This window comes from Zootoca vivipara, chromosome 4, assembly GCF_963506605.1.
Source record: "Zootoca vivipara chromosome 4, rZooViv1.1, whole genome shotgun sequence".
NCBI classification, from domain to species: domain Eukaryota; kingdom Metazoa; phylum Chordata; class Lepidosauria; order Squamata; family Lacertidae; genus Zootoca; species Zootoca vivipara.
The window spans coordinates 98,672,088-98,698,208 of record NC_083279.1 but is presented as its reverse complement, the minus strand read 5'-3'; the positions used below and the strand labels follow the sequence as shown (position 1 = coordinate 98,698,208).

The following is a 26,121-nucleotide window of genomic DNA, read 5'->3' as shown; positions in this document are numbered from 1 at the left end:
TTGTTCCCCCCCCCCCCCCGCCAGGTACTCAAGGATCCCCTCCCAGATACAGTACTTACTGGTACTTGCTTAACAATGTCCTGGGACATCGTGCATTGTTACCTTATGTTAATCCTGTTTACCTCCTGTTTACCTGTATGCTAATGCTCCTTGCCCCTTCCCCTTTTCTGACGTTTTACCCTGTCACAAGTGATGTACTGTATGTATGATGCTTTCGATGTGCATTATGGGATGGTGGTGGGAACTTTTAAAAGTTCTTGCAGCCCTGTTCACGGTGTTCAGTCTGGCATTGAACCTGCTGCGCAGTAATAAACCTTGCTGTTTGCTCCGGATCGTGGCTGGACTCCTTCCTTTTATACTCTGCAATGACCACAGGCCCTTGCCTGATGAGCTGGGTGGCTGAGCATTCTCGCACCCAGAATTTTGCCCTAACAGAAAGAAAATCTTTCTTCACACAGCAGAGAGTTAACCAGTGGAACTCACTCCCACAGGAGGGAGTGGCCTAGAGGGCTTTCAAAGAGGAGAGGAGAGTTGCTCTTGTGTTCGAATCCTGCTTGCGGGTTTCCCGCGGGAATCTGGTTGGCCCCTGTGAGAACAGGACTAGAGATGGGCCACAGGCCTGATCCAGCAGTCTCTTCTTCTGTCCTTATGTTCACAGAACAGCCCACGCAATTCAGAGCTGTGCTGTGTGCTAAGACAGGCCAGATGGCACCCGGGGAGGGGGTGGACTCCCAGAGCACACACGCGCTGCAGCAGAAAGTGAAAATACGCCCACAAGGCAGAAGCAACCAAAACAGAGGGAAAAGCAAATTTCACTGGGAGAGGACAACAAATAAGAGAGTCTCCCAAAAGCAGAGTTTTGCAAAAAAAATCTAGTTCCACACCACCTGATAGCCTGTCCTTATTTGTCACACTCCCCAGTGGGAGGAAAGCACCTATTTCATCAAAAGTACACCATTCCATCTAAAGTACACTGCGGCAAATTTCATCCAGTTCTATTTCCTACGTGAGTGAATCAGCCCAGGAATTTCCAGGGTAGCAAAATCAGTCGCAAGAAGCCAGCTTTTCCTTCAGCACAGGAACCTGCATCATATCAAGTCAAACCTTTGGCCTGTTTAGCTCAATATTGCCTACTCTGACTGGCAGCAGCTCCCTCGGGCAAAGAGTCTGGAGAAGCTGCAAACCTTCTCCACCCAAGGCATCTCCTCTTACCACTCTGCCAAGTTCCACATATTACAAACCAAAACAGAGGCCCCAGGAGAGAAACCCCTTAGGAATTTGCCGAAAGCAACTGCTTCCCAGTTGTTGAGATTTTCCTGTCTGTGCCCTCTTTTACACATTTTTGGTCCGAAGATCATGCCAGCTCTAACACCCACCAGGAAGAAAAGCCTTCATTGAACAGATAGGTCCAAGCAGCTCGCCCCAAACGTCTCTCAAGCCCCAGGGTAACACATCCTAAGATTCACCAAAACAACATTTATTTTAAGAAAACAAAGGCACTGTGCCACCAACCTCTGGGCTTCACGTCCTCTTTTGACAATGCCTGCGTGGATCTGAGCTATCCATGCCCCCTTTTACTGGAGGCTACTGTGCTTCCGTCAAGAGCAAGGGAGTTTCTGCTTACCAGACCTTTCCAATTGCAGAAATTGCAGATGAGGAACTTGGAAGGGGGGGGGGGAGAGAGATTGAATATTCGGCAGAAAGCGTTTTGCAATTAGCTCATAGCAGAAGGAAGGACAGCGTGTGGGCATTCCTAAGGCCCCAGAAATGCAGAAGGACCTTTAAAAAAATAAAAATAAATGATTGATGGGTGAAACCAGTCGGACGAAACAAACCCTGAAAGAACTTTGATCCTAATAGTTTGGACTGCTGGTCTTCAAGGCTCTGGCAAACTGCCCTTCTTGAAAAGGTATCGCGTACAGAGATATTGCATGTGGGTGGATTTCCTTTCTTAAACAAACTTTTAAATGTCAAACTCATTTAAGACCCCCGTAGAAACTTTATTCTCAATAAGAATGGCACTCACAGATGGAGAATGGATTTATTTTGACATATCTTTCTTATTTGTAAAGGGGATCCCTGTACTGTATGAGTTAATACTTTATTAACTATGACTATGACACTCCATGGTCCAAATTTTTTATTCTTTCCTTTTCTTTCCCTTGGGGGGGGGGGTTACGTTTGTACATTTTTTCTTGTTAACTAAATCAATTATTTTTAAAAAGGAGGAGGCGGAACAACGGAAGAGTTAAAGTGGGGACTAGGAGAAAGGGTGCAGTTCAAGTCAGAACTCCTAAAAAACAGCTATTAAACAGTAATCCAAGCGGTTTCTTCGACCCGTTGGTGATTTGGGCAACAATTCACCAGGATGTTCTCCTGCACAAACGCGCGCACACACACACAAACCCACAAACCCAATGCAGACCCTCCAAGTGTCCCTATTTTCCAGGGACAGTCCCGGATTTACAGAAGCCGTCCCAGTCTCTGATTGGATCCTGGAATGTCCCATTTTTCCTTAGTTAAAAGGAAAGGTACCCCTGACTGTTAGGTCCAGTCGCGGACGACTCTGGGGTTGCGGTGCTCATCTCGCTTTACTGGCCAAGGGAGCCGGCGTTTGTCAGCAGACAGCTTCCGGGTCATGTGGCCAGCATGACAAAGCCGCTTCTGGAGAATCAGAACAGCACATGGAAACGCCTTTTACCTTCCCGCCGGAGTGGTACCTATTTATCTACTTGCACTTTGACGTGCTTTCGAACTGCTAGGTGGGCAGGAGCTGGGACCGAGCAATGGGAGCTCATCCCGTCGTGGGGATTCGAACCACCGACCTTCTGATCGGCAAGCCCTAGGCTCTGTGGTTTAGACCACAGCGCCACCCGCGTCCCTCCGTTTTTCCTTAAGACATTCCCTATTTTCAGCAGAGAAATGTTGGGAGGGTGTGGAGTTATGCAACCCCCAAGCCAAGGAGGTAAGAAACTAGACAACCTTTGGAAGGCATCTGAAGGTAGCCCTGAAGGTTTTAAAAATGTTTAATGTTTTACTATGTTTTTATCTATGTTTTTATCTATGTTGGAAGCCCCCCAGAGAGGCTGGGGCAGCTTAGTCAAATGGGCAGGGTATAAATAATGTTGTTGTTGTTGTTGTTGTAAAGGATATCCCGATTTTCATTTGAGAAATGTTGGAGGGTATGGAAACTTGATGGCTGGGACGATGACAGACATTCCAGCCGCAGAACACTGGAGCCATTCAGCCCCCGTCTGTCCGCTTCCAAATCTTATCGACAAAATCATGAGAGCTACAGGTGTGGGGGGGGGAGCTGAATTTCTCCGCAGGCCGGGCAAGTTACACAAAATGATGCAGAATGCAGCCACCTTCTAAACCGGTGCTTTTCACAACGGCTCTGCTCTATGTCCACGGTCACCTGTTGAACAGGTGAACCACCTGTTGCCGGGATCTGCAGGTGGGGGGGGGGGCAAATGCTGTTGCATTCAAGTCCTCCTTGCCGGCTTCCCACCGGGGCATCTCACCAAAGTGTTTGTGCTCCAAACCTGGACCTTGGCATCCAGGAAATTCTCTTTCAACGCCTGCTTTTTCCTTGCCATCAACACAAAATACCTCTAATTGGATTTTGAAGACAGGTGAAACTAATTGTTACTGCTATGAATTTTATTGCGTTATTGTCTTCCTTGGTGGGTTGCAAACCCTCCAAATCGGGGCTGGATTTAGCTTTGATGAGGCCCTAAGCTAAGAAATGTTGGAGGGTATGTCCTTAATGGGCCGTGCAAACCGCTATTCTGAATAACACTTTGTAATAGGGTAAGTGGGGGGGACACTGGGGATGAGTTGATGGAACCCGGGGGGGGGGCACTGGCCTGAAAAAGTTTGGGATCCCTTGCCCAAACCTTTTTCAAAGAGGGCCAGATTTGATGAACTGAACACGCGAGAGGGCCAACCAAAGCTGTTTTATTAGGATTGAAGTTTACCCCAAAAAGGATTGAAGTTTACCCCAAAATTGTTGAGCTTGTTTTAGAGGTGAAGGTGCTGAACTTTTTTTAGAATTTTACCCAAGGACATGTACTGGGGCTGAATTGAATCAACCGACACACTGGATTAGGCCCTTGAAACAGACAAGAATTGTGTCCCCACCCCTGTCTTCCCCATCCCCTTTCATTCTGCAAGGAACGCTGCTCTTTGCTGCAGCAAGTTTTGCATTCCAAAATGTACTGTAATGCAATTTGGTTCATTTGCTGCTGCTGCTCCTGCTACTGGTGGGGTCAGGATCCGCTCTGTTGTGTGTTGCAGGGCGCCGGATCGGATAGGGCAACGGCCTTGACCCACGTTTCCTGCTCCAGGAAGTGCATTAAGACATACATGATCCAGCGTCGGGCAGGAAATGCATGCGAAAAAACGACAGGCGCTTACTGAAGCGGAGAGAGAGGAGCGACGCCTCTGCTTTCATTTCTGTGCTTTGCTTCCACCAGCGAGGGCTCACCACGTGGCCTAGCTGGCTGGATCAGGCCAAGGGCTTGTCCTCTCTTCTTGCAGATGCCTGTGAGAAGCCAGCAAGCAGGATCCGAGTACAAGAGCCCTCTCCCCTCCTGCATTTCCCAGCAACTGGGACTCCGAAGCAAAGGATTGAATCCATGCCTGGCCCCTGGCCCACCTTTGCTTCAGCAGTCCTGAGATGCCCACCAGTTGCCATTGTTATTATTTCATATACCACATCCTTTTCCATGTGGTGCACAGTTCAAATCCCCTCCCAGACCATGAAGCTTTCTGCTCTGTGACCTTGGGCCAGTCACAGCCTCTCGGCCCTATCCTACCTCGCAGGGTTGTTGTGGGGCTAAAAGGTGAATGGAGAGAATCATGAGCTCCCTGGAGGAATATTAATAGCAAGTATCTGAAGGGTTGTCTTTGTCCATGGGGTTTTCTTGGCAGGGATACTGGAGTGGCTTGCCAGTTCCTTCTCCAGGTGGATCACGTTTAGTCAAAACTCTCCACTATGACCTGTCCATCTTGGGTGGCCCTGCATGGCATAGCTCATAGCTTCTCTGAGTTATTCAAGCCCCTTCGCCACGACAAGGCATTGATCCGTGAAGGGATCAATTATGGTGCTGGAGGAGACTCTTGAGAGTCCCATGGACTGCAAGAAGATCAAACCTATCCATTCTGAAGGAAATCAGCCCTGTGTGCTCACTGGAAGGACAGATTCTGAAGCTGAGGCTCCAATACTTTGGCCACCTCATGAGAAGAGAAGACTCCCTGGAAAAGACCCTGATGTTGGGAAAGATGGAGGGCACTAGGAGAAGGGGATGACAGAGGACAAGATGGTTGGACAGTGTTCTCGAAGCTACAAACATGAGTTTGACCAAACTGCGGGAGGCAGTGGAAGGCAGGAGTGCCTGGCGTGCTCTGGTCCATGGGGTCACAAAGAGTCGGACACGACTAAACGACTAAACAACAACAAATCTGAAGGGTTGAAGGATGGAGCAAGCTTGTTTTCTCCTGCTCTGGAGGATAGGACCCAGATTCAAGTGATGAGAAAGGAGATTCCCAAGTAAACATCAGGAAGAACTTTCTGACAGCGAGAGCTGTTTGACCGTGGAACAAGGGCGTACCCACCACGGGGCAAGTTAGGGCAGCTGCCCTACTCTAGAAGCCAGCTGCCCCCCCCACAAGGGCGTACCCACCGCGGGGCAAGTGGGGGCCGCAGGCTGCCCCTCCCTAGAAGCAGGGCTGGTGGGCAGAGGCGGAGCACAGCCCGGCGGAGCGCGAGTTCGCCATTCCCGCCGCGCCGCGCCGCACCCTCCCTCCAGCTCCCCGTCGCGCCCTCTGGCAAGGCCAAGCGCGGCGGGGAACCAGAGAGCGCGGCGCGGCGGGCGGGAACGCTGAACTCGCGCTCCGCTGGGCTGGGCTCCGCCTCCGCCCACCAGCCCTGCTTCTAGGGAGGGGCACAGCCCGGCGGAGCGCGAGTTCGCCGTTCCCGCCCGCCGCGCTTCGCCCTCCCTCCAGCTCCCCGTCGCGCCCTCAGGCAAGGCCAAGCGCGGCGGGGAACCAGAGAGCGCGGCGGGCGGGAATGCCAAACTCGCGCTCCGCTGGGCTGGGCTGGGCTCTGTCTCCGCCCACCAGCCCGGCGCATCTGACTGCACTTTCCCCGCCCACTTTGTAGCCCCTCCCCTTCCGTGCCTTGGCCCCTCCCCTAGCCCCCCCCCTTGTTTTGATCCTGGGTACGCCCATGCCGTGGAACAGGCTTCCTCCAAAGGTGATGGACTCTCCCTCCTTGGAGGCTTTTAAATATATCCACGTGTGGTTAAAATGCACAATAAAACCATTCCATTGAAACGATAGACGCATCCATTATTAAAATGTACAATGAAGGAAACCCACTGAACCAGCGTTAACAATGAAAACAATTGGAACAGGGTCAGGAGATCAAGGCTGTTTTCACAGGTGTGTTTTCCTGAGCTGGGGGAATGCCAGCACTGACTGGGCGCATCAGGCCAGACCTTAGACTCATAGAACCTTACGAGTCTTAGAGCTGAAAGGGACCCCTAAGGGCCATCTAGCCCAACCCCCTGCAATGCAGGAATCTCAACTAAAACATCCCTGACAGATGGTCACCCCACCTCTGCTTAAACACCTCCAATGTGGGAGGGTCCGTTCCACTGCTGAACAGTTGTGAAAGTTCTTCCTGAATCTTGGAATCTCCGTTCTTGTCATTTGAAGCCATCGATTCGAGTCCTGCCTTCTGGAGCGGCAGAAAACAAGCCGGCTCCATCTCCATCGGACAAGATTGCCAACAGCCCCATCCAATCCTTTGCACGTGGATTTTTTTTGGGGGGGGGGGGATGAGGGTGCTAAACTGGCACAACAAGAGACCTTAAAACCTTCATTGGAGATTTTTAAGCAGAGGTGGAGGTCATGGATGCTGTAGCCAAGATTCCTGCATTGCAGGGGGTTGGACTAGAGGACCCTCGGGGTCCCTCCCAACTCTACGATTCCATGATTCTGCGGTTCTGCGTAGGGCCTTGCACGCACAACAACAAAAGGAACTGAATGTGAAACATGTATAGAAGACTAGTAGCCAAAGTGAAGCCAGAAAAAAGTCTCTTGCTTCGCTGTGTATACTAGAGTTTGAGTGACTTGTGAGTGAGGAGGATTGGAATAATAGAATCAAGGATACTAACTGATCTAGGAATGTATTAGATAATTAGGATAAAAAGATTCCTTCCAGCAGCACCTTGAAGACCAACTAAGTTTTTTATTTTGGTATGAGCTCATACCAAAATAAAAAAACTTAGTTGGTCTTTAAGGTGCTGCTGGAAGGAATTTTTTTATTTTGTTTTGACTACGTCAGACCCACACAGCTACCTACCTGTAACAAGGTCAGAAGCGGCTTAGTCATCTGGCCACATGACCCGGAAGCTGTACGCCGGCTCCCTTGGCCAATAACGCGAGATGAGCGCCGCAACCCCAGAGTCGTCCGCGACTGGACCTAACGGTCAGGGGTCCCTTTACCTTTACCTTTTACAGTCATACCTCGGTTTAAGTACGCCTCAGTTTGAGAATTTTCAGTTTAAGTACTCTGCGGACCTGTCTGGAACGGATCAATCCACTTTCCATTACTTTCAATGGGAAAGTTCGCTTCAGGTTAAGTACGCTTCAGTTTAAGTACGGACTTCCGGAACCAATTGCACTCATACTTCGGGTTAAGTACGCTTCAGGTTGAGTACTCCGCTGACCCGTCTGGAACAGATTAATCCACTTTCCATTACTTTCATTGGGAAAGTTCGCTTCAGGTTAAGTACGCTTCAGGTTAAGTACGGACTTCCGGAACCAATTGTGTACTTAAACCGAGGTACCACTGTATTATGAAGGAACTGGGACCAATTTGAAATTAAAGGTAAAAGGTAAAGGGACCCCTGACCATTAGGTCCAGTCGTGACCGACTCTGGGGTTGCGTGCTCATCTCGCATTATTGGCCGAGGGAGCCGGCGTATAGCTTCCAGATCATGTGGCCAGCATGACAAAGCCGCTTCTGGCAAACCAGAGCAGAGCACGGAAACGCCGTTTACCTTCCCGCTGTAGCGGTTCCTATTTATCTACTTGCACTTTGACGTGCTTTCGAACTGCTAGGTTGGCAGGAGATTCGAACTGCCGACCTTCTGATCAGCAAGCCCTAGGCTCAGTGGTTTAACCACAGCGCCACCTGGGGTCTCTAAAACATTTTACAGATATGTACAGTCATACCTCGGTTTAAGGACGCCTCGGTTTGATTATTTTCAGTTTAAGTACTCCACGGACCCGTCTGGAACGGATTAATCCACTTTCCATTACTTTCAATGGAAAAGTTCGCTTCAGGTTAAATACGCTTCAGGTTAAGTACAGACTTCCGGAACCAATTGTGTTTGTAAACCGAGGTACCACTGTACTAAACAGCGCTGGGATTCAGAGAGCCGGGTGAGGTGGAGCTGGTTATTTGAAATTCTGCCAGCCAGGGCCCCGATCCGCAGCAATCGCTCTGCCTGACAGCCCCTAAGGGCTGACTCATCAATGAGAGGTCCCGTCCCATCCTGTGAGTCACCCAAACCACCCTGGCTTCCCGTCAGGAGGCCTCTCGCCCACCCCCTGGCCTGCCCCGCCAAGCAGACCCAGCCTGCAGTGACTCGGGCAAAACGTGAGCCCTGCGAGGAAGGCACGCAGCAGTGGCGCCAGCCAGTGTGGGGAAGCGCCAAGGCACAGCACCCCGTCTGCGGTTAACGGCGATTTATTTTAAGACGGGAGACTCACAACTGCCACTTCCTCTATCCTGGGAACCTGGCCCTGCCACAGAGCTGGGGGGACATTTTCCACCAGAGGGCCACATTCCCTTCCATACAAGCTTCTGGGGGCCACATTGCCAGTGGGGGCGGGGTCAGGAGGGAAAGTAGGCGGAGCAACAAACTGTTCACCTACTGTTCACAGTAGGCCGGCAACACGCACATAATTTTTAATTGGTTTTCAAACAATTTAACAAATTCAGCTCAATTTCAATACAATACTGCCGTGAGATTTTGACTTCCTATCCTTACTTCCGTGGTGCTTCCGTTCAAATCATTCATCTGCTACCACATAGAATATTTCTCTGAAGCGTGTATCTTACAGTACACGTGAAACTCGGAAAATTAGAATATCGTTGAAAAGTGCATTTATTTCAGTAATGCAACTTTTTATTTTTATTTTTTATTTTAATTTTTACAAATGCTTTCTTTTGGAAATTCCACAGTAATAAAACAAATAGTTACAATAAACATCACTATTACATTTCATTAATTACAGTCCATTTATAATTGACCCGCCTAATGACAAATAATTACAATTACAACAAATCAAGGCTTGACATATCTTGCTTTGCATGTCATGCATCTATCTCATATATTGGTTTCACCTTTTAAGTTGCGTTACTGAAATCAATGCACTTTTCGATTATATTCTAATTTTCCGAGTTTCACCTGTACATTTCTTTCATCATTCTCCTTCCTTTGCTTATATTTCAAGTCCCACCTGAGATTTGACTGCAATATTTTCTCAAATAATGCGGAAAGGGTCTCAGTTCTTCTACAAGTGTTTCTTCTTTATTCATCTGAATGAATCCGTTGAGCCAGCAAACCGAGACCTGGGTTCGAATTCTTAGGAGTCCAGAGAGCAAGATGCTCGGTCTAACATCCCTCACGGGAAGGACGTCCGAGCGGACAAAATGAAGTAAAACAAGGACAAAGTTCAGAGTGACCCAAGCTTCAAACCCAAGACACATTTTCAGTGCTTCTTCAAGTGTATGCAGCAAAAAATTAGACATTTAGATGGTGCCCTTGCAGTCATCAGCAACATTTCTGCTCTCAAAGCCCTGCCCAGATTCTGCTGGCATCCCATAATTCCATGGGGGAAGTGCCATTACGCAGCACTGAGCACAGAATCCCTCCTCCTGAAAATTGCAGAAGACTTTGTTCAGTAAAGTTTACCCAAGTTTTTTTTCCTCCTCCCTTCCAGTTCCTTTTTCCTTTTGTGTTGTGCCTTTTAGATAAGCCAGTGGTTTTTTGTAAGTCACTCTGGCAGCCCTTTTGACCCAAGAGCAAGTGAAAAAAGCAGGTCAATAAAACAGGATTACGGCAGCACAGACAGCACCCGAAGGAAATCTGGTATTCCGCTTAGCCTCCTTGCAAACAACAGCATATATATGCCAATTCGCTTCCTTTGCAGAATTAAGCTCCGCTTTGGCACAGCATCCCGGGAATTTTTGTTTTTATTTTGTTTCTCCCTCTGCCTCTCTTTCTTTTCAAACTGCAAATAGCCCTGAGGGTAGCTGGGAGATTCCTCCAGCAGCCAAACCAAACCTTCCAAGATGAGGAGGGGGATAGGAAAGAGCTGGAAGCCAGGGGTCCAGATCTGACCCCCAACCTCGGCTCTTAAAACTGGAGGTCAACGGGGCAAACGTCTACTTTGAAGCCCATGCGATTTGCAGCACAGAAAGGGTTACTGATGCATCTCTTTGTATTTGGGGTTTTAATGTTGCACATACATCTCCCCCCCCCCAATCAAAATAAAAATCTCACTGTGTTTTAGTATGACCTAAACTACTTCGGGACGCAGCATATGAAGCAGTGGACAAATATCCCCAGTGATGATTAATATAACCACTCGCCCGCCATTTAGGAGACGTGATAAGAGGAGATACGATAGGTGCCTTCAAGTTTCTCAAGGGCCATCACATGGAAAGGGGGGCATGCTTGTTTTCTCCTGCTCTGCGGGGCAGGACTCGAACCCGTGGCTTTGCGTTTCAAGAAAGGAGATTCTGCGACTAAACATCAGGAAGATCTTTCTGGCGGTAAGAGCAGTTAAGACTGTAAGGCTTGGAAGGTTGTGGACTCTCCTTCCTTGGAGGTTTTTCAGCAAAGGTTGGACGGCCATCTGCCAGGGATGCTTTAGCTGAGATTCCTGCATTGCCGGGGGGAGGGTTGGACTAGATGACCCCCAGGGAACCCTTCCAACTCTACAATCCTACGGTTCCCTTGCTTCCCTCCTTGATCCTCTTCTTTCGGGTAACTTTGTGGGCATACAGTCACAGCTGCCAGGATTCCTCCTCTGCCACCCACCCCGAATAAGTCTCCAAACCCGTCTCCAAACCCCGTCACCCATCCGTGGCTCTCCCTTCCTTCCATTTGCCCCCCTCCTGCTCCAATTCCCGGGGAGAGGACGGCGGGAGAGCGCAGTGCAAAGAATTCTGCTTCTTCTCTCCCACCCCCCTGCCCGTCTCCCTGTGAGTTCTTCTTGCTGCCCCATTTACCGCTTGGCATGCAGCCCGCCTAAGAATTCCCAGCAGTAAATTTCCACTTGGGCCTCTTCATCCAGCAAGTTTTACGGATCTGCCTATATCCCGCTTTTCCTTTGCCTCCCTGACCTGCTATTTCTCTCTGTGCAGGGAGGTCCTCTTTGTTTGGGGAAGCGGGGGGAGGGGGGCATTTTAAAAGAAAGGGCCAACCCTAAAAAAAAAGTCATATTTCATCCGGACATCCTCTGGCAAAATCCGTAGGTCTTGCTGCACCCTGAAGATGCTGTTCATTTCTCAGAAATAGGAAGAAACCCTGACTTCAGGGAGCCAAATATTCAAAGCATTCATCTCATTTGTTTTGCGCTCCCTGCTCATCAAGTCAGTTCTTGTTGCAACATCCAATTCAATCATTAGTCACTCGAGAATGCTCTTTATTTTATGAGGCTGTGAACCCTGGTTGCTGTTTTTCATTCTCCTAACCCTTTCCCTCTCTCTTTACTTCAGAATTCCCATTGGCTTGTTATTTTAACCTCATAACAAAGTCTCAAAAGGCAAACAGGGGCCAACCAGTACTCTGATACTGGGAAGAACTGGTGCCTCTGACTGTGTAGGCAGAAAAGAACCCTCCTGGCCAGCAAGCCATAGCTCTCTCCTCCTCCTTGAATTTGCCTAATCCTCTTCTAAAGCCATCCGAGTTGGTGGCCATCTCTGCCTCCTGTGGCAGGGAGTTCCACAGTTTCAACTACGCACTGCGTGAAGAAGCCCTTTCTCTGTGCCATGTGAATTTTTATGAACATCTCTAGCACTGCGACCTTTCCTTCCTTATTCCCAAAGTTGTTTAGTTCCTTTTACTAAAACTCCCTCCCTCCAAAAAAAACCACAGTGATTTTTTTGATTGACTTGCCACCTTTCAGAAATTCTCCCCCAGACGTCAATTCCGCCTTAGAAATCCCGGTAATGTCCAGAAAGTATGGAAGCTCTACCTTTTCTGAACCATTTCCAATATCCTTTTTGAGTGGAGGCAACCGGAACTGTACATAGTATTTTTATATATATAATTCTTCTTTTCTCTCATTACAAATATATTTATAACATACACATTACATAAACCTCCCTCCCCCCTTTTGGACTCCCGTTTCTGATTTATTTACCTCCTTATATAGAATCATATAATCATAGAGTTGGAAGAGACCACAAGGGCCATCCAGTCCCACCCCCTGCCAAGCAGGAAACACCATCAAAGCATTCCTGACAGATGGCTGTCAAGCCTCTGCTTAAAGACCTCCAAAGAAGGAGACTCCACCACACTCCTTGGTAGCAAATTCCACTGCCGAACAGCTCTTACTGTCAGTTCTTCCTAATGTTTAGGTGGAATCTTCTTTCTTGTAGTTTGAATCCATTGCTCCGTGTCCGCTTCTCTGGAGCAGCAGAAAACAATCTTTCACCCTCCTCTATATGACATCCTTTTATATATTTGAACATGGCTATCATATCACCCCTTAACCTTCTCTTCTCCAGGCTAAACATACCCAGCTCCCTAAGCCATTCCTCATAAGGCATCGTTTCCAGGCCTTTGACCATTTTGGTTGCCCTCTTCTGGACACGTTCCAGCTTGTCAGTATCCTTCTTGAACTGTGGTGCCCAGAACTGGACACAGTACTCCAGGTGAGGTCTGACCAGAGCAGAATACAGTGGTACTATTACTTCCCTAGATCTAGATGCTATACTCCAGGCATGTCCAACAGGTAGATCGTGATCTACCGGTAGATCACTGGACGTCCATGGTAGATCACTGGCAGATCACTGGTTCCCCCCAAAGAAGTTCAACAACTTTGGCTCCCCTTAAAAAAGCTCAACATTTTTGCCCTGCACCCCCTAAAAATGTGGCTTTCTTCCTCCCTAAAAGAAGCTCAACAACTGTGACCTGAACCCCTAAAAAGGGGGTAGATCACAGCCAGTTTTTAACTCTGTGAGTAGATCTCAGTCTCTTGGGAGTTGGCCACCCCTGTATACTCCTATTGATGCAGCCCAGAATTGCATTGGCTTTTTAAGCTGCTGCATCACACTGCTGACTCATGTCAAGTTTGTGGTCTACCAGGACTCCTAGTTCCTTTTCACATGTACTGCTCTCAAGCCAGGTGTCACCCATCCTGTATTTGTGCCTTTCATTTTTTTTGCCCAAGTGTAGTACCTTACATTTTTCCTTGTTAAAATTCATCTTGTTTGCTTTGGCCCAGTTGTCTAATCTGTTAAGGTCATTTTGAAGTGTGATCCTGTCCTCTGGGGTATTAGCCACCCCTCCCAATTTGGTGTCATCTGCAAACTTGCTCAGGATGCCCTCAAGCCCATCATCCAAGTCATTGATAAAGATGTTGAATAAGACTGGGCCCAAGACAGAACCCTGTGGCACCCCACTAGTCACTACTCTCCAGGATGAGGAGGAGCCATTGATGAGCACCCTTTGGGTTCGGTCAGTAAGCCAGTTACAAATCCACTGAATGGTAGCATTGTCTAGCCCGCATTTTACCAGCTTCATTACAATAATATCATGGGGCACCTTGTCAAAGGCCTTGCTGAAATCAAGATAGGCTACATCCACAGCGTTCCCTTCATCTACCAGGCTTGTAATTCTGCTATTACAGAATTCAGAATTCAGATATATTCTGCTATCTTCTACAAATATCATACATGGCCTATTCCAGGCTTCCTCAAACTCGGCCCTCCAGATGTTTTGAGACTACAATTCCCATCATCCCTGACCACTGGTCCTGCTAGCGAGGGATCATGGGAGTCATAGGCCAAAAACATCTGGCGGGCCAAGTTTGAGGAAGCCTGACCTATTCCCTATCCATAAAATTGTGAATGTTTATTTAAATCCTACCATCAGATCCATGTTCTTCGGAATTGTACATAGCATGGCATCCTCGACCCACCCCAAATCGGTCCGCTCTGTCCTCCCAAATCCCCTGCCCTCCGCCTCACCCTGCGACATGCCGAAGTCCAGCCTCTGCCCTCGTTCACTATAAATGCAGCGGGCCTGGATGTCCCTGTGGCTTCTGAGAAATCCCTGGCTCTGCGCCCCTCTGGGCAACGCCTGCGGGCACCGTTCCAGCTTCCTTTGACCGGGCCCTGACCTGCAGCCCCAAATAACACTGGCACTTCTCTTCCTGAAGACCTCCCTTGCACCCGAGCCAAGCTGAAGGTGTTAACACTTAATAAATAAATCCCTCCACAACTTGAGACTAGTCGACCTGCAACTTAGATCGCCTTACCCATGTGGGCCCACTTAACCACTTTCATCCGCAGAATCGGCACAACTTGTCTCAGGAGACAATGGAGCGTGCCTCGGAGGGTGAAGTCAAACTGCTGGAGAATCGCAGCGCCTGCTGTGGCTGCAGAGGCCGGCAACTCAGGACTGCTGCCTCCCGTGTTGTTTTTGCTGTGTCAGCAGCACTGAAGTGACCTGCAAGCCTGGGCAGTTTGTCTGGGGTCCTGGGCTGCCCAGACGACAAGATGTGGTTCAAAGGAAAGCAGAGCTGGGCTGCAGGAGTTGCTGGAAGGAGGCGGACAAGGTGCTACCCAGTGGCTGCAGCAACCAGATGGTTATGGGCCGGCCCTACCATTAGGGCAAAAGGAAACGGGGCAGGAAATGGTTAACCACTTTCATTTTTTAGTTATTTTATTTTTAATTGGGTTTAGTTGTTGTTTTCCCTTCATTTGGGTACCAAAATGACTTGAGCTGCCTTGAGAAGGAAACAGCTGGGGGTGGGAGGAGCAGTTCCTCCTCTGCCTCAGGCAGCAAAATATCTTGGCTTGGGCTGAAACCTACTAGAATCATAGAATCATAGAGTTGGAAGAGACCACAAGGGCCATCCAGTCCAACCCCCTGCCAAGCAGGAAACACCATCAAAGCATTCTTGACAGATGGCTGTCAGGCCTCTGCTTCAAGACCTCCAAAGAAGGAGACTCCACCACACTCCTTGGTAGCAAATTCCACTGCCGAACAGCTCTTACTGTCAGGAAGTTCTTCCTAATGTTTAGGTGGAATCTTCTTTCTTGTAGTTTGAATCCATTGCTCCGTGTCCGCTTCTCTGGAGCAGCAGAAAACAATCTTTCTCCCTCCTCCATATGACATCCTTTCATATATAGGGTCTACTAGATAGACCCTAAGAGAGAAAAGGATGCAATTGCCCCAAGACCCACACATAGAGGTCCCCCACATCTACTTTGACAAGCCGCGCATTTCAACAGAGAGAGGGGGAAATGTGGCGTTCACCCTGGGAGGGTGCTGGATGGTAAGGAGAGGAGCTAAGGCTTAATGGGACACTCAAGTTGCAATGGGTTTCGGGGACGACATGCTGCAGGTGCCAACTTCCTCTTGAAGAAAGACTTCGTTGATGTTAACTGCACAGCTAAGAACAGGCATCCCCAAACTCGGCCCTCCAGATGTTTCGGGGCTACAATTCCCATCAGCCCTGACTACTGGGTCCTGTTAGCTAGGGATGATGGGAATTGTAGTCCCAAAACATCTGGAGGGCCGAGTTTGGGGATGCCTGGCTAAGAATGTCAAGGCTATCTGTGAGTTTGCCCAGTCCTTTTTAAAACCATACAAGTTGGTGGTCATCATTGCCTCCTGTTCCATAGTTTAATGGCACTGCATGAAGAAGCCCGTTACTGTATTTTATCTGTTCTGCATCTTCCAACATCATATATGAGAGAGAGAGAGAGAGAGAGACTGTTCTCTGGCCAGTTCCTCCAGGCCACACATGATTTTACACACTTCTTTCTCACCTTTTCTCTAAACCGAAAAGTCCAAAACATTGCAAGCTTTTCCACTTGGCTCCTGCATTCCCTCAAACGACTGGTGCAACCCTCATTTTCTCTTTCATTCTGCAAACTTAAATCATTTTCCCCCACCCCACCTTTGCCAGTTCACACACGAGTGCAGATTCCTGGAGCCAGCACGGGAAGCCGAGGGGCTTTAAATGTCACTTTGTGAAAATGCCCTTACAGGTGGACAGATGCACACCGATCCAAACCAAACTGCCAGAATCTGAGCGAACCAACGGCGCAGGGAATCTCCCTCAGTCTAGCCCATAAAACCAATAGCATAATCAAACCGCTGCGCCAAAGTTCCTCATAAAGCGGAAGGCCAAACTTGAGTGGATTAAGCTATTAAATATGAAAAGATAAGGCGAGCGGGGCCATCCTTAAGAGCAAAACGAAGGAACCACAGCCGAGCCCGATCAGAAAGGGTGCTCTATTCTCCGACCCTCCCAGTCTGGCAAGGGGAACAGACCCCGATTCATCCCGATTCATAAAAGAGCACGCAATAAATGTTCAAAGGGAGGAGGAAGAGGAGGGAACGCACAACACAGGAGTGGGGGGGCATGCGTGCACCCCTCCCCCCCGTTTTCACCAAGCTTATGCAGGAGACTTTCCCAAGGCACTGCGCCTGATGGGGGTTGGCCCGATTTCTGAAACCCTTCCTTGCCGCCTAAATGGGCACCCCAAATCCATGCGGGGGGCAGCCCTTTGGCCTCTTCCTAAAGCTGCCTCCCTAAGGGACTGGGACATACTTTTCAGGCTCTTTATTATTCTATAAAGGGGCCCTGGAGGGTGGGGGAGGGAAAGGAAAAAGAGGGAGCCCCACTTTTCAGCCCCCTTCAGGCATCCCAACAATGTGAGAGAGACAGGGGGGGGTGGCAAAGAGGATGTTTAGCCTGGGCTACAGGGAACAACTCACCTGGCAGCCCACGGGAAAGGGGTGGTGGCTTCCTGGAAATCAAAGCAAAACCTGGCACCGATCCGTCCCTGCTGACCGCGCGCTTCGCCAGGGAGCAGCCAGGTCCCCCTCGGCCTCGTAGCAGGAGCAGAAATGTTTGTGGGAAGGTCTGAATGTAAGGGGAAAATTCTGGCCTATTCTTCCGGCAGACAAAGAGCCTTTTCTACCCGCTCTCCGAGCCAGGCGAGGGTGCCCTGCTTAACTTCTCCTGGACTGGGCACAGATTCCCGGCTCTTCTAAAGAGAAGCTCAATCAAAGGGCCACATCCAGCCTTCTATCTGCGGGGGCCAAGATCAGAAGCTCAGCCTCCTTTTAACATCAGAGCGACCCTTTATTTCCAGCCTGCAGAGAAGGGAGAGTCAGGCTAGCAGAGAGTTTGGGGGCCCTGAAAAAGCTTCCCAAATTTGACAGAGCCCTCGGCGCCACAACACATCCATTCATCTTTCAAGGGCCCCCATGACTTTTCTCAATTATTTTTCAGGAAGCCAAGAGCAGGCTCCAAGAAGCAAAGAAGCTGTCACTTTGGACTCTACAGCCGGAGATTAAAAAAAGAAAATAAAAAATCCCAGTCACCTGGTGGTCACCAAGGCAGCAGCAACAACGACAACAAAAAAGACGTGGAATTTCTCTCCATCCCTGGCTTGCTGCTGAATTCTTAAAACGACCCAGAAATTGGGAGCATCATCCCTCTAACCCCAGATATGCGCACGGCGAGGTTGTCGAAGCCGCATTGTTTTCCCAGCTGCAAAAGAGGAGGCTGGAGAGCAAGCCTCGATTCCGGCACCAACCGGAAGCCTCGGGGATGCAGCTTCCAAGCGTGCAAGCCATGTACATCTCTCCTTTGGCACCGCTGCCAGGAACAGCTGTGGCACGCAAGCCAAGGCTTACGTCCCAGGACCCAGGACCCAGCACACAAGTCTTGGCTCCCGCACTGGCTGGCGGCCCTGCAGGCCTCGTTCCCCCTCGGCTACCTCGCAGACATGCCAAAGCCCATCTCCATCTCCTCCTGTTCCTGCTTCAGCCGGCTCTGGGTTTTCGCAAAGGCATGCTCTCTCGCAAAGGCATGCCAGCTACGTCCCTCAAATTTCCCAGCTTTAGCAAATCTGAGCCGCCGGCAGACTTCGGTAAGGAGTCAGCGGCAGAGAACCTGCTACACATGCAGAAGTTAAAACTACGGAACTCCCTGCCACAGGGCGCAGGAACGGACCGCCGAGCCAGGTGGCTTTTAGAAGAGTTTTGATTTGATATCCTGCTTTATCACTACCCGAAGGAGTCTCAAAGCGGCTAACAATCTCCTTTCCCCTCCTCCCCCACAACTGACACTCTGTGAGGTGAGTGGGGCTGAGAGACTTCAGAGAAGTGTGACTAGCCCAAGGTCACCCAGCAGCTGCATGTGGAGGAGCGGAGACCGAACCCGGCTTCCCAGATTACAAGTCTACCACTCTTAACCACTACACCACACTGGCTCTTTTAAAAAGGACTGGACAAATGGATGGAGGAAGATAAAGCTACTGGCCATGACAGCTGAGCTCTGAGTCAGAGGCAGCAATGGCTCTTGGGTTCGGATCCTGCTCGGCCCCTGTGAGAACAAGATGCTGGAACAGGCGGGCCACTCACCTGATCCAGCAAGGCTCCTCTGGTGTCCCAGGTTCAATTCCTGGCATCTCCAGGTAGAGCTGGGAATGTCCTCAGGCTAAAATCCTGGAGAGTCCTACACACCTGCTCTCAGGTCAGATGACCAAGTAGGAGGCAGCTTTTACTCAGGGTTAAAACCTTTAACATTGGGACCCAGGTGGCTCTGTGGGTTAAACCACTGAGCCTAGGGCTTGCTGATCAGAAGGTCGGCGGTTCGAATCCCTGTGACGGGGTGAGCTCCCGTTGCTTGGTCCCAGCTCCTGCCAACCTAGCAGTTCGAAAGCACATCAAAGTGCAAGTAGATAAATAGGAACCGCTACAGCGGGAAGGTAAACGGCGTTTCCATGTGCTGCTCTGGTTTGCCAGAAGCGGCTTTGTCATGCTGGCCACATGACCTGGAAGCTATACGCCGGCTCCCTCGGCCAATAATGCGAGATGAGCGCGCAACCCCAGAGTCGGTCACAACTGGACCTAATGGTCAGGGGTCCCTTTACCCTTTACCTTTAAAACCTTTAACACAGTGTCATAGCCCCCCAATGAGCTCATAAGTCTGTTTAAGAAGTGTTTGTGTTTTTGTCTTGTAATTTTATGCAGTGAACCGCCCTGAGATCTACAGATGAAGGCCAGTATACAAATATAATAAAATAATAATAATATCATCAGATTGCAGTCTAAAGGATTCACAAATTCACTTGCAGCCGTTTGATGTCTACCTCTAAAATCAGCATTCCAAAAATGTAGGGGCTTTTCGTTTTACTTTTAGAAGAGCAAGTCGCTAGTCCTCATGTCTTCAGAAACATGCTTGGCGAAAACCCCAAAGGACCCACAGACATATAGAGAGAAGCGGGTGTCCACAAATACTGAAATCACACATAGTTAACGGAAATATTCCAGTGAAGGTAGAGTTTCACCACACTGCGAGACCAAAAAGGGCATGAGCCACAGCCTGGCTAACCCAGGACATTTTTCCGCCCCAAGATCAGCTGCACCCCATGTCTGACACAACAACCCTGTAAAGTAGTCCCTCGGATCACAATGCTGCTCCACTATGCAAATCTTTTTTAAAAAAAAAACTATAGATGAGCAAAGCTAGCAATGGGGAAAGTCCCTTCCCTGCCCCACCATGTCCCACACTCAATGTGGGAAACCCCCCCCCCCCGGCCACCTGTCAGGGATACTTTAGTTGAGATTCCTGCATTGCACAGGGTTGGACTAGATGACCCTTGGTATCCCCTTCAACTCTACAGTTCTCCGATTCTATAAGCAGCAAGCACACATTTGCAAGCCCCTAGAGCACCCGAGACCCAATTACATGCACTTAAAACGATTTTCCCCTCTGTAGCTGGAGGCAGCTCCAAGACCTATTTAAAATCCCTGCCCCAATGAAAACCATTTCATATGCATTTATACTTTAAAACACAACTAGGACACAAAACCCTAGTTATTCTTGCATTCCAGCAAGAAGCAAGAAAGGAATTTTGCATAGGTCTCGGCCGCAAGCAAAACTGGGGCTATTGAATTCTGCGAGGCTTACCGTACTTCTGCTTACTGAGAGGGAGGAGTTTAAAAGGTCTGGGGAAATGCAAACGGGGTTTATTTCCAAGCAAAGCTCAAATAAATACAAAATAAAGGCAACCGCAGTGCTACAAGTTCTGCGTCCAATAATGTTCCCGGCTTCGCTTTTCTGAAGTGACACCTCTTCCACAGCAAAAACAAAGCCCACTTTGCAGAAATGTCACAGCATGGGCCTGTTTTGTAGCCTCTGAGCCTCCCTGTTTGACAGACCTCCCCAGTCGGGCGCTATCCAGCTCTTTGGGACTACAAGCCCCACTGATGTCCTAGCGGAGGCTCCTGGGAGTTGTAGTTGCAAATGGCTGGAGGGCGCCAGGTTGGGGAGGGCTGGTTTACGAGCTGTCCCCCCCCCGTTTTGCAGGGGGTTGGATTAGATGACCCTTGAGGTTCCCCTCCCAGCTCTGCAATTCTACATTCCCAAGAAACCTCGTTCATTTATGTTTTTTTAATTAGGATTTTTTAAAAAAACTTTCATTTTATAATGTATACAAAACAGACAGAACAATCATAGCCTCATTCATGTGTAATCCTAAACACACTTGTTCGGCTGCTGCATCCATTTCACGAGCAGGTCACTAACAAGAGGGAGGGGGGCAAAAAGGACCAGCGGAGAAAACTCCCAGAAATCCAACAGGGGAAGCTTCTCTCAATGACAAAAGTGAGTGGAGGGGGAGACTTCCCCTGTTTACCTTCTCTTTCTGTCTGCCTGCCTCGCAGAAACTCAACAGGGGAAGTTTCCCCCCCTGCTGCTCCCTTTAGTGTTTGGAATAAGCTTTCCCTGTTGAATGCCTGCCTGCTTTGCACAAGCTCAGCGGTGCGGAGCAGGGCAGAGCTTCTCCAAATAAATGAGGACGAGCGGGAGCGGTGTTAGAAGCTCCCCCAGCCCGAGGCAGGCAGAAAGCCAACGGGGAACGCTTCTCCAAAAGGCGAAAGGGAGCGGGCGCGGATGGGAAGCTCCCCCCGTTGAATGCCTGCCTGCCTCGCAGCTCTTCAAGGCTCCGCTGCCCAGCCAGAGGCAAAGGAGAGCAACCCCGCACCCAGCCCGAGGTCCACTTACCGCCGCGCCGACTCCTTCCCCGACGCCTCCTTGCGCCCTCGGCCGGCGGAGGCGGCGCCTGGGCGGGGGCACGAAGCGCTCGCCGCCGGCCAAGCGCCTCCCCGGCCGGCCCTCCTGCCTGCCTGCCTTCTTTCCTTCCTCCCTTCCTTACAGGCCGGCGGGCGAAGAGCTGGCCAGACGGTGCCGCCGCGGACACCTTTTCCCTTCTTTTTCCTCCCCGGCGGAGACGCGCAAAGAAAGGAAAGGCGCGAGAGGAGGGCAGAGGAGTAGTGCAGGCGAGGCGCTTGCGCCGCCGCCGCCGCCGCCGCCGCTGCTCCTCCTTCGCGCGCGGGCTCCGCTCCTCCTCCTCCTCCTCCCTTCTTCCCTTTCTCCGCCGGGGAAAACTGGGAGGAAACGTCCCTGCGGGAGGGGCGGAGGAAAAGCGCGGCTGCCCGGGAAGGAGAGCACCTTTTGCACCCAGGGCAGCAAGGCTCCTTGGAACTGGGGTTTTCCCCGCCCCCTCTTGCACTGCACTCCGTTGGTTAGAGGGCGCCGGTGCTGATAACACCAAGGTCGCAGGTTTGATCCCCCTAAGGGACAGCTGCATATTCCTGCCTGGCCGGGGGTTGGACTAGATGATCTCTGGGGTCTTTTCCAACTCCATGGTTCTATGACTCTGTATACCACAAGCTTTCTCCTCTTTTAGGGTCAGCTGAACTGGGGGCTCTCTCCATCTCCGTTTGGGAGAACGGTCTTGATGGTGCACTATTGTTTATTATTATTATTATTATTATTATTATTATTATTATTATTATTATTACTGGCTGCAGGAAAACAGGCATCCTTTAACAGCAGCATCACCACCACCCTGTCCATTCCTACTCAAAAGTAAGTCCCATGTACAGTAGTTTGATGGGGATTGTTCCCCAGGGACAGGGTTGCAGCAGGCGGCCTAAATCATAGATGTGTTGAGTTGGGAGGGACCCCCAAGTGTCATCTAGCCCACCCCACCCCCGGTGCAATGCAGACATCGCAGCTAAAGCACCCATGGGAGATATAGACCAAATCCCAGGCAAATACACCACCAAAGGTGCAATCATGTAAAAAAGGAGGGGGGGTTACTGCTGGATCATCAGGCAAATGTAGCCCAGCTGTGCAAAGCAGGATTGGACCATAACAGAAAGACTCGCCCATTGCATCATGAGCACCAATGAACGCACAACTAATCCAGAATGCGGCAGCTAGACTGGTGACTGGGAGCGGCTGCCGAGACTACATAACACCGGTCTTGAAAGATCTACATTGGCTCCCAGTACGTTTCCGAGCACAATTCAAAGTGTTGGTGCTGACCTTTAAAGCCCTAAATGGCCTCGGTCCAGTATAGATGAAGGAGCGTCTCCACCCCCATCGTTCAGCCCGGACACGGAGGTCCAGCGCCAAGGGCCTTCTGGCGGTTCCCTCCCTGCGAGAAGCCAAGTTACAGGGAACCAGGCAGAGGGCCTTCTCAGTGGTGGCGCCCGCCCTGTGGAACACCCTCCCACCAGATGTCAATGAAATAAACAACTATCTGACTTTTAGAAGACATCTGAAGGCAGCCCTGTTTAGGGAAGCTTTTAATATCTGAAGGACTATTGCATTTTAATATTTTGCTGGAAGCTGCCCAGAGTGGCTGGGGAAACCCAGCCAGATGGGTGGGGTATAAATAATTTATTATTATTATTATTATTATTATTATTATTATTATTATTATTATTATTAAAAATGTGTCTGGAGGGGCTGCTTTTGCCTTCCTCTTCCTGCTATGGGTTCAGTGCTGCTTCTCAGCTGCTCAAGAGCCAAATGAATTACTTTAGTGATGAACTGGACCACTGGCCCCCTCTGGAGTTTGATTCCTGGACTTGCATCAAGACCCAGCTCTTGGCGCAACATGGCCTAAGCCGCTGCTGGGCCACAGATTTGGAGATACCGCCTCTCTAGAGAGCAGTAGAGCACCGTGCCTCGTGGAAAACCCAGCAGCCGGATTTGGGTTCGCCTCAAATGTGGGTTCTCTACCCTGACTGCCTGCAAATCATTGTCTGGAATAAGCACCTTCTTTTGAAATCCATTGGATAAAGCCACATAGTAGGTATTGCTCAGCAGAGGAATGCATGCAGTAGAATGTTAGCAAACACTCCACCTTCTGAAACGGGGCTGAAAATTAGGTTGGGTGAATGTGCAAAGGGAGGTGGGCAGGATGTGATTTGATGGGCACAGCCTTGCATGGGCTCCCATGGAAGGCAGTTTTCAAACCGAATTGTTGTGGGGGGAAGATATTTGATTCACTTCACAGTTAAAGCCGGATTTCTTAACTTTGCGCTTTCTCAAAGTCCTTTGAAATTCGCACTTGGTCAAAATCTGCTTGGCAGTTTTCCAACCGACTCGCATTTACTTAAAATAGCGGAGGAAACAGCTGCCCAAAATGAGTACAACAAAACCGCAGTCAAGAATGCGTTTACGGAGAGAAATCCACGCTAGAATTTTTAAAAGGAATATTTTCAAGTTGCTGTAAAAAGGTAAAGGTAAAGGGACCCTAACCTTGAGGTCCAATCACGGATGACTCTGGTGTAAAAAAACGAATTTTAGGATAGAAGAAGGAGAAACTGATAGAACTGAGCTTGGCAGGTCCTTCCATCCCTGGAGGGGACAATCTTCCAGGAGAAGGGAGGGCCGATCCTCTTTCCCGTGGTTGCAATCTTCATGATTTCTTTATTTTTACTGTATTTTTAGCTTTCCCGTCAGAGAACTGGAGGGTTGTGCCAGGATCCCCAGCAGTCATCTAGTCCAACCCCCTGGAATGCAGGGATCTCTTCCTCCCTTCGTCCCAAAGCAGCCCAGGGTGGCCTCTCAAATCCCTGGATAAAATGCTTCTTGGAAGCCCTGACTGTGAGAGAGGAAGGGTGCTCAGGTGGCATTCCTCTTTTTCACCTCGGCCGTGCTCACCTGCCTGGGCAATGCACCCGGAAGATAAATGCTATTTCAAGGATCTGAAGAAGTGTGCATGATCTATTTCAAGGATCTGAAGAAGCATCTGAAGAAGTGTGCATGCACACGAAAGCTCATACCAAAATAAAAACTTAGTTGGTCTTTAAGGTGCTACTGAAGGAATTTTTTTATGCTATTTCAAGGAGTTAGCGATATGACATGGTTATTCTTCCTGCCTCTGTTCCTTCCTCCTCCCCTTGTCTCATGTTAAGTTCTCTGATGGGATGAAGAACAGCCTTTCATGTCCTAATCAGTTAGTTGGGAGGAAGTGATATTGCTGGGTACCTTCTTTGATGTTGGACAGTTTTGAGAAAGTGAGGCACTGGGAGGGGGTGGTTAATGGATGATCTGGACGTGTTGTTGTTGTTTATTCGTTTAGTCGTGTCCAACTCTTCGTGACCCCATGGACCAGAGCACGCCAGGCACTCCTGTCTTCCACTGCCTCCCGCAGTTTGGTCAAACTCCTGTTCGTAGCTTCGAAAACACTGACCAACCATCTCGTCCTCTGTCATCCCCTTCTCCTTGTGCCCTCCATCTTTCCCAACATCAGGGTCTTTTCCAGGGAGTCTTCTCTTCTCATGAGGTGGCCAAAGTATTGGAGCCTCAGCTTCACGATCTGTCCTTCCAGTGAGCACTCAGGGCTGATTTCCTTCAGAATGGATCGATTTGATCTTCTTGCAGTCCATGGGACTCTCAAGAGTCTCCTCCAGCACCAGAATTCAAAAGCATCAATTCTGGACATAGGTAAAGGTAAAAGACCCCTGGACGGTTAACTCCAGTCAAAGGCGACTATGGGGTTGCGGTGCTCATCTCACTTTCAGGCCAGCAAGACTAAACCGCTAGTAGTGCACGGAGGACCGTGATGAGTGCCAGAGCGCACGGAAACGCCGTTCACCTTCCTGCCGCAGTGGTACCTATTTATCTACTTGCACTGGTGTGCTTTCAAACTGCTAGGCTGGCAAGAGCTGGGACAGAGCAACGGGAGCTCACTCCGTTGCGGGGATTCGAACTGCCGACCTTCTGATCGGCAAGCCCAAGGTGCTCAGTGGTTTAGACCACAGTAATGAATGATCTGTGCATAGCTAGTTGGGCAAGCCACACAGGTTGGCTAGCTATAAATCGGATGGTTTGGGGCAGAGCTTTTGAGAGAAGCTCGTGCACGGACTGACAGCCTCGGGGCCGTGCAAACTGAGGCTACCAGCGGAGTCACTTCCCCGCTTCTTGAGGGCTTCCAAGTGGCAGACTTAAGTGCTTGCTTCGTATGTATATATTGCTTGCTGTTTAGAATAAAACCATTAATCTACCACTCACTTGTGTTTTGTATTACTTCTGAATCTCATTTGAGAAGAACCACCTTGCATTTGGCAAGACACCACCACTGACATACAGGATGAGGCCATGGCTCAGCGGCAGGGGAGAGACTCTGTCTGAAATCCCAAAGAGTCGCTGCCTGCCAGTGTAGACACTACTGAACTAGGTAAAGGTAAAGGGGGCCCTGACCATCAGGTCCAGTCGTGTCCGACTCTGGGATTGCGGCACTCATCTCGCTCTGTAGGCCGAGGGAGCCGGCGTTTGTCCGCAGACAGCTTCTGGGTCATGTGGCCAGCATGACAAAGATGCTTCTGGCGAACCAGAGCAGCGCACGGAAACGCCATTTACCTTCCCGCCGGAGCGGTCCCTATTTATCTACTTGCACTTTGATGTGCTTTCGAACTGCTAGGTGGGCAGGAGCTGGGACCGAGCAACGGGAGCTCACCCCGTTGCAGGGAT

General features: G+C 49.8%; 1 protein-coding gene across 3 annotated transcripts in view; it reads right to left on the bottom strand.

The window, feature by feature from the left end:
- ARAP1 (ArfGAP with RhoGAP domain, ankyrin repeat and PH domain 1) overlaps positions 1 to 21,617 on the bottom strand; it is a 135,669-nt gene extending 114,052 nt beyond the window's left edge. The window contains exon 1 of one of the 3 annotated variants that reach the window (XM_060273980.1): positions 21,352 to 21,617. The gene's annotated coding sequence lies outside the window, so the exon portion shown is untranslated. Of the gene's footprint in view, positions 1 to 1,512; positions 2,176 to 17,048; positions 18,944 to 21,351 lie in introns of those variants that run through there. The other 2 variants (XM_060273982.1, XM_060273981.1) reach the window with 2 other exon arrangements.
- Between the last annotated feature and the right edge of the window lie 4,504 nt (positions 21,618 to 26,121).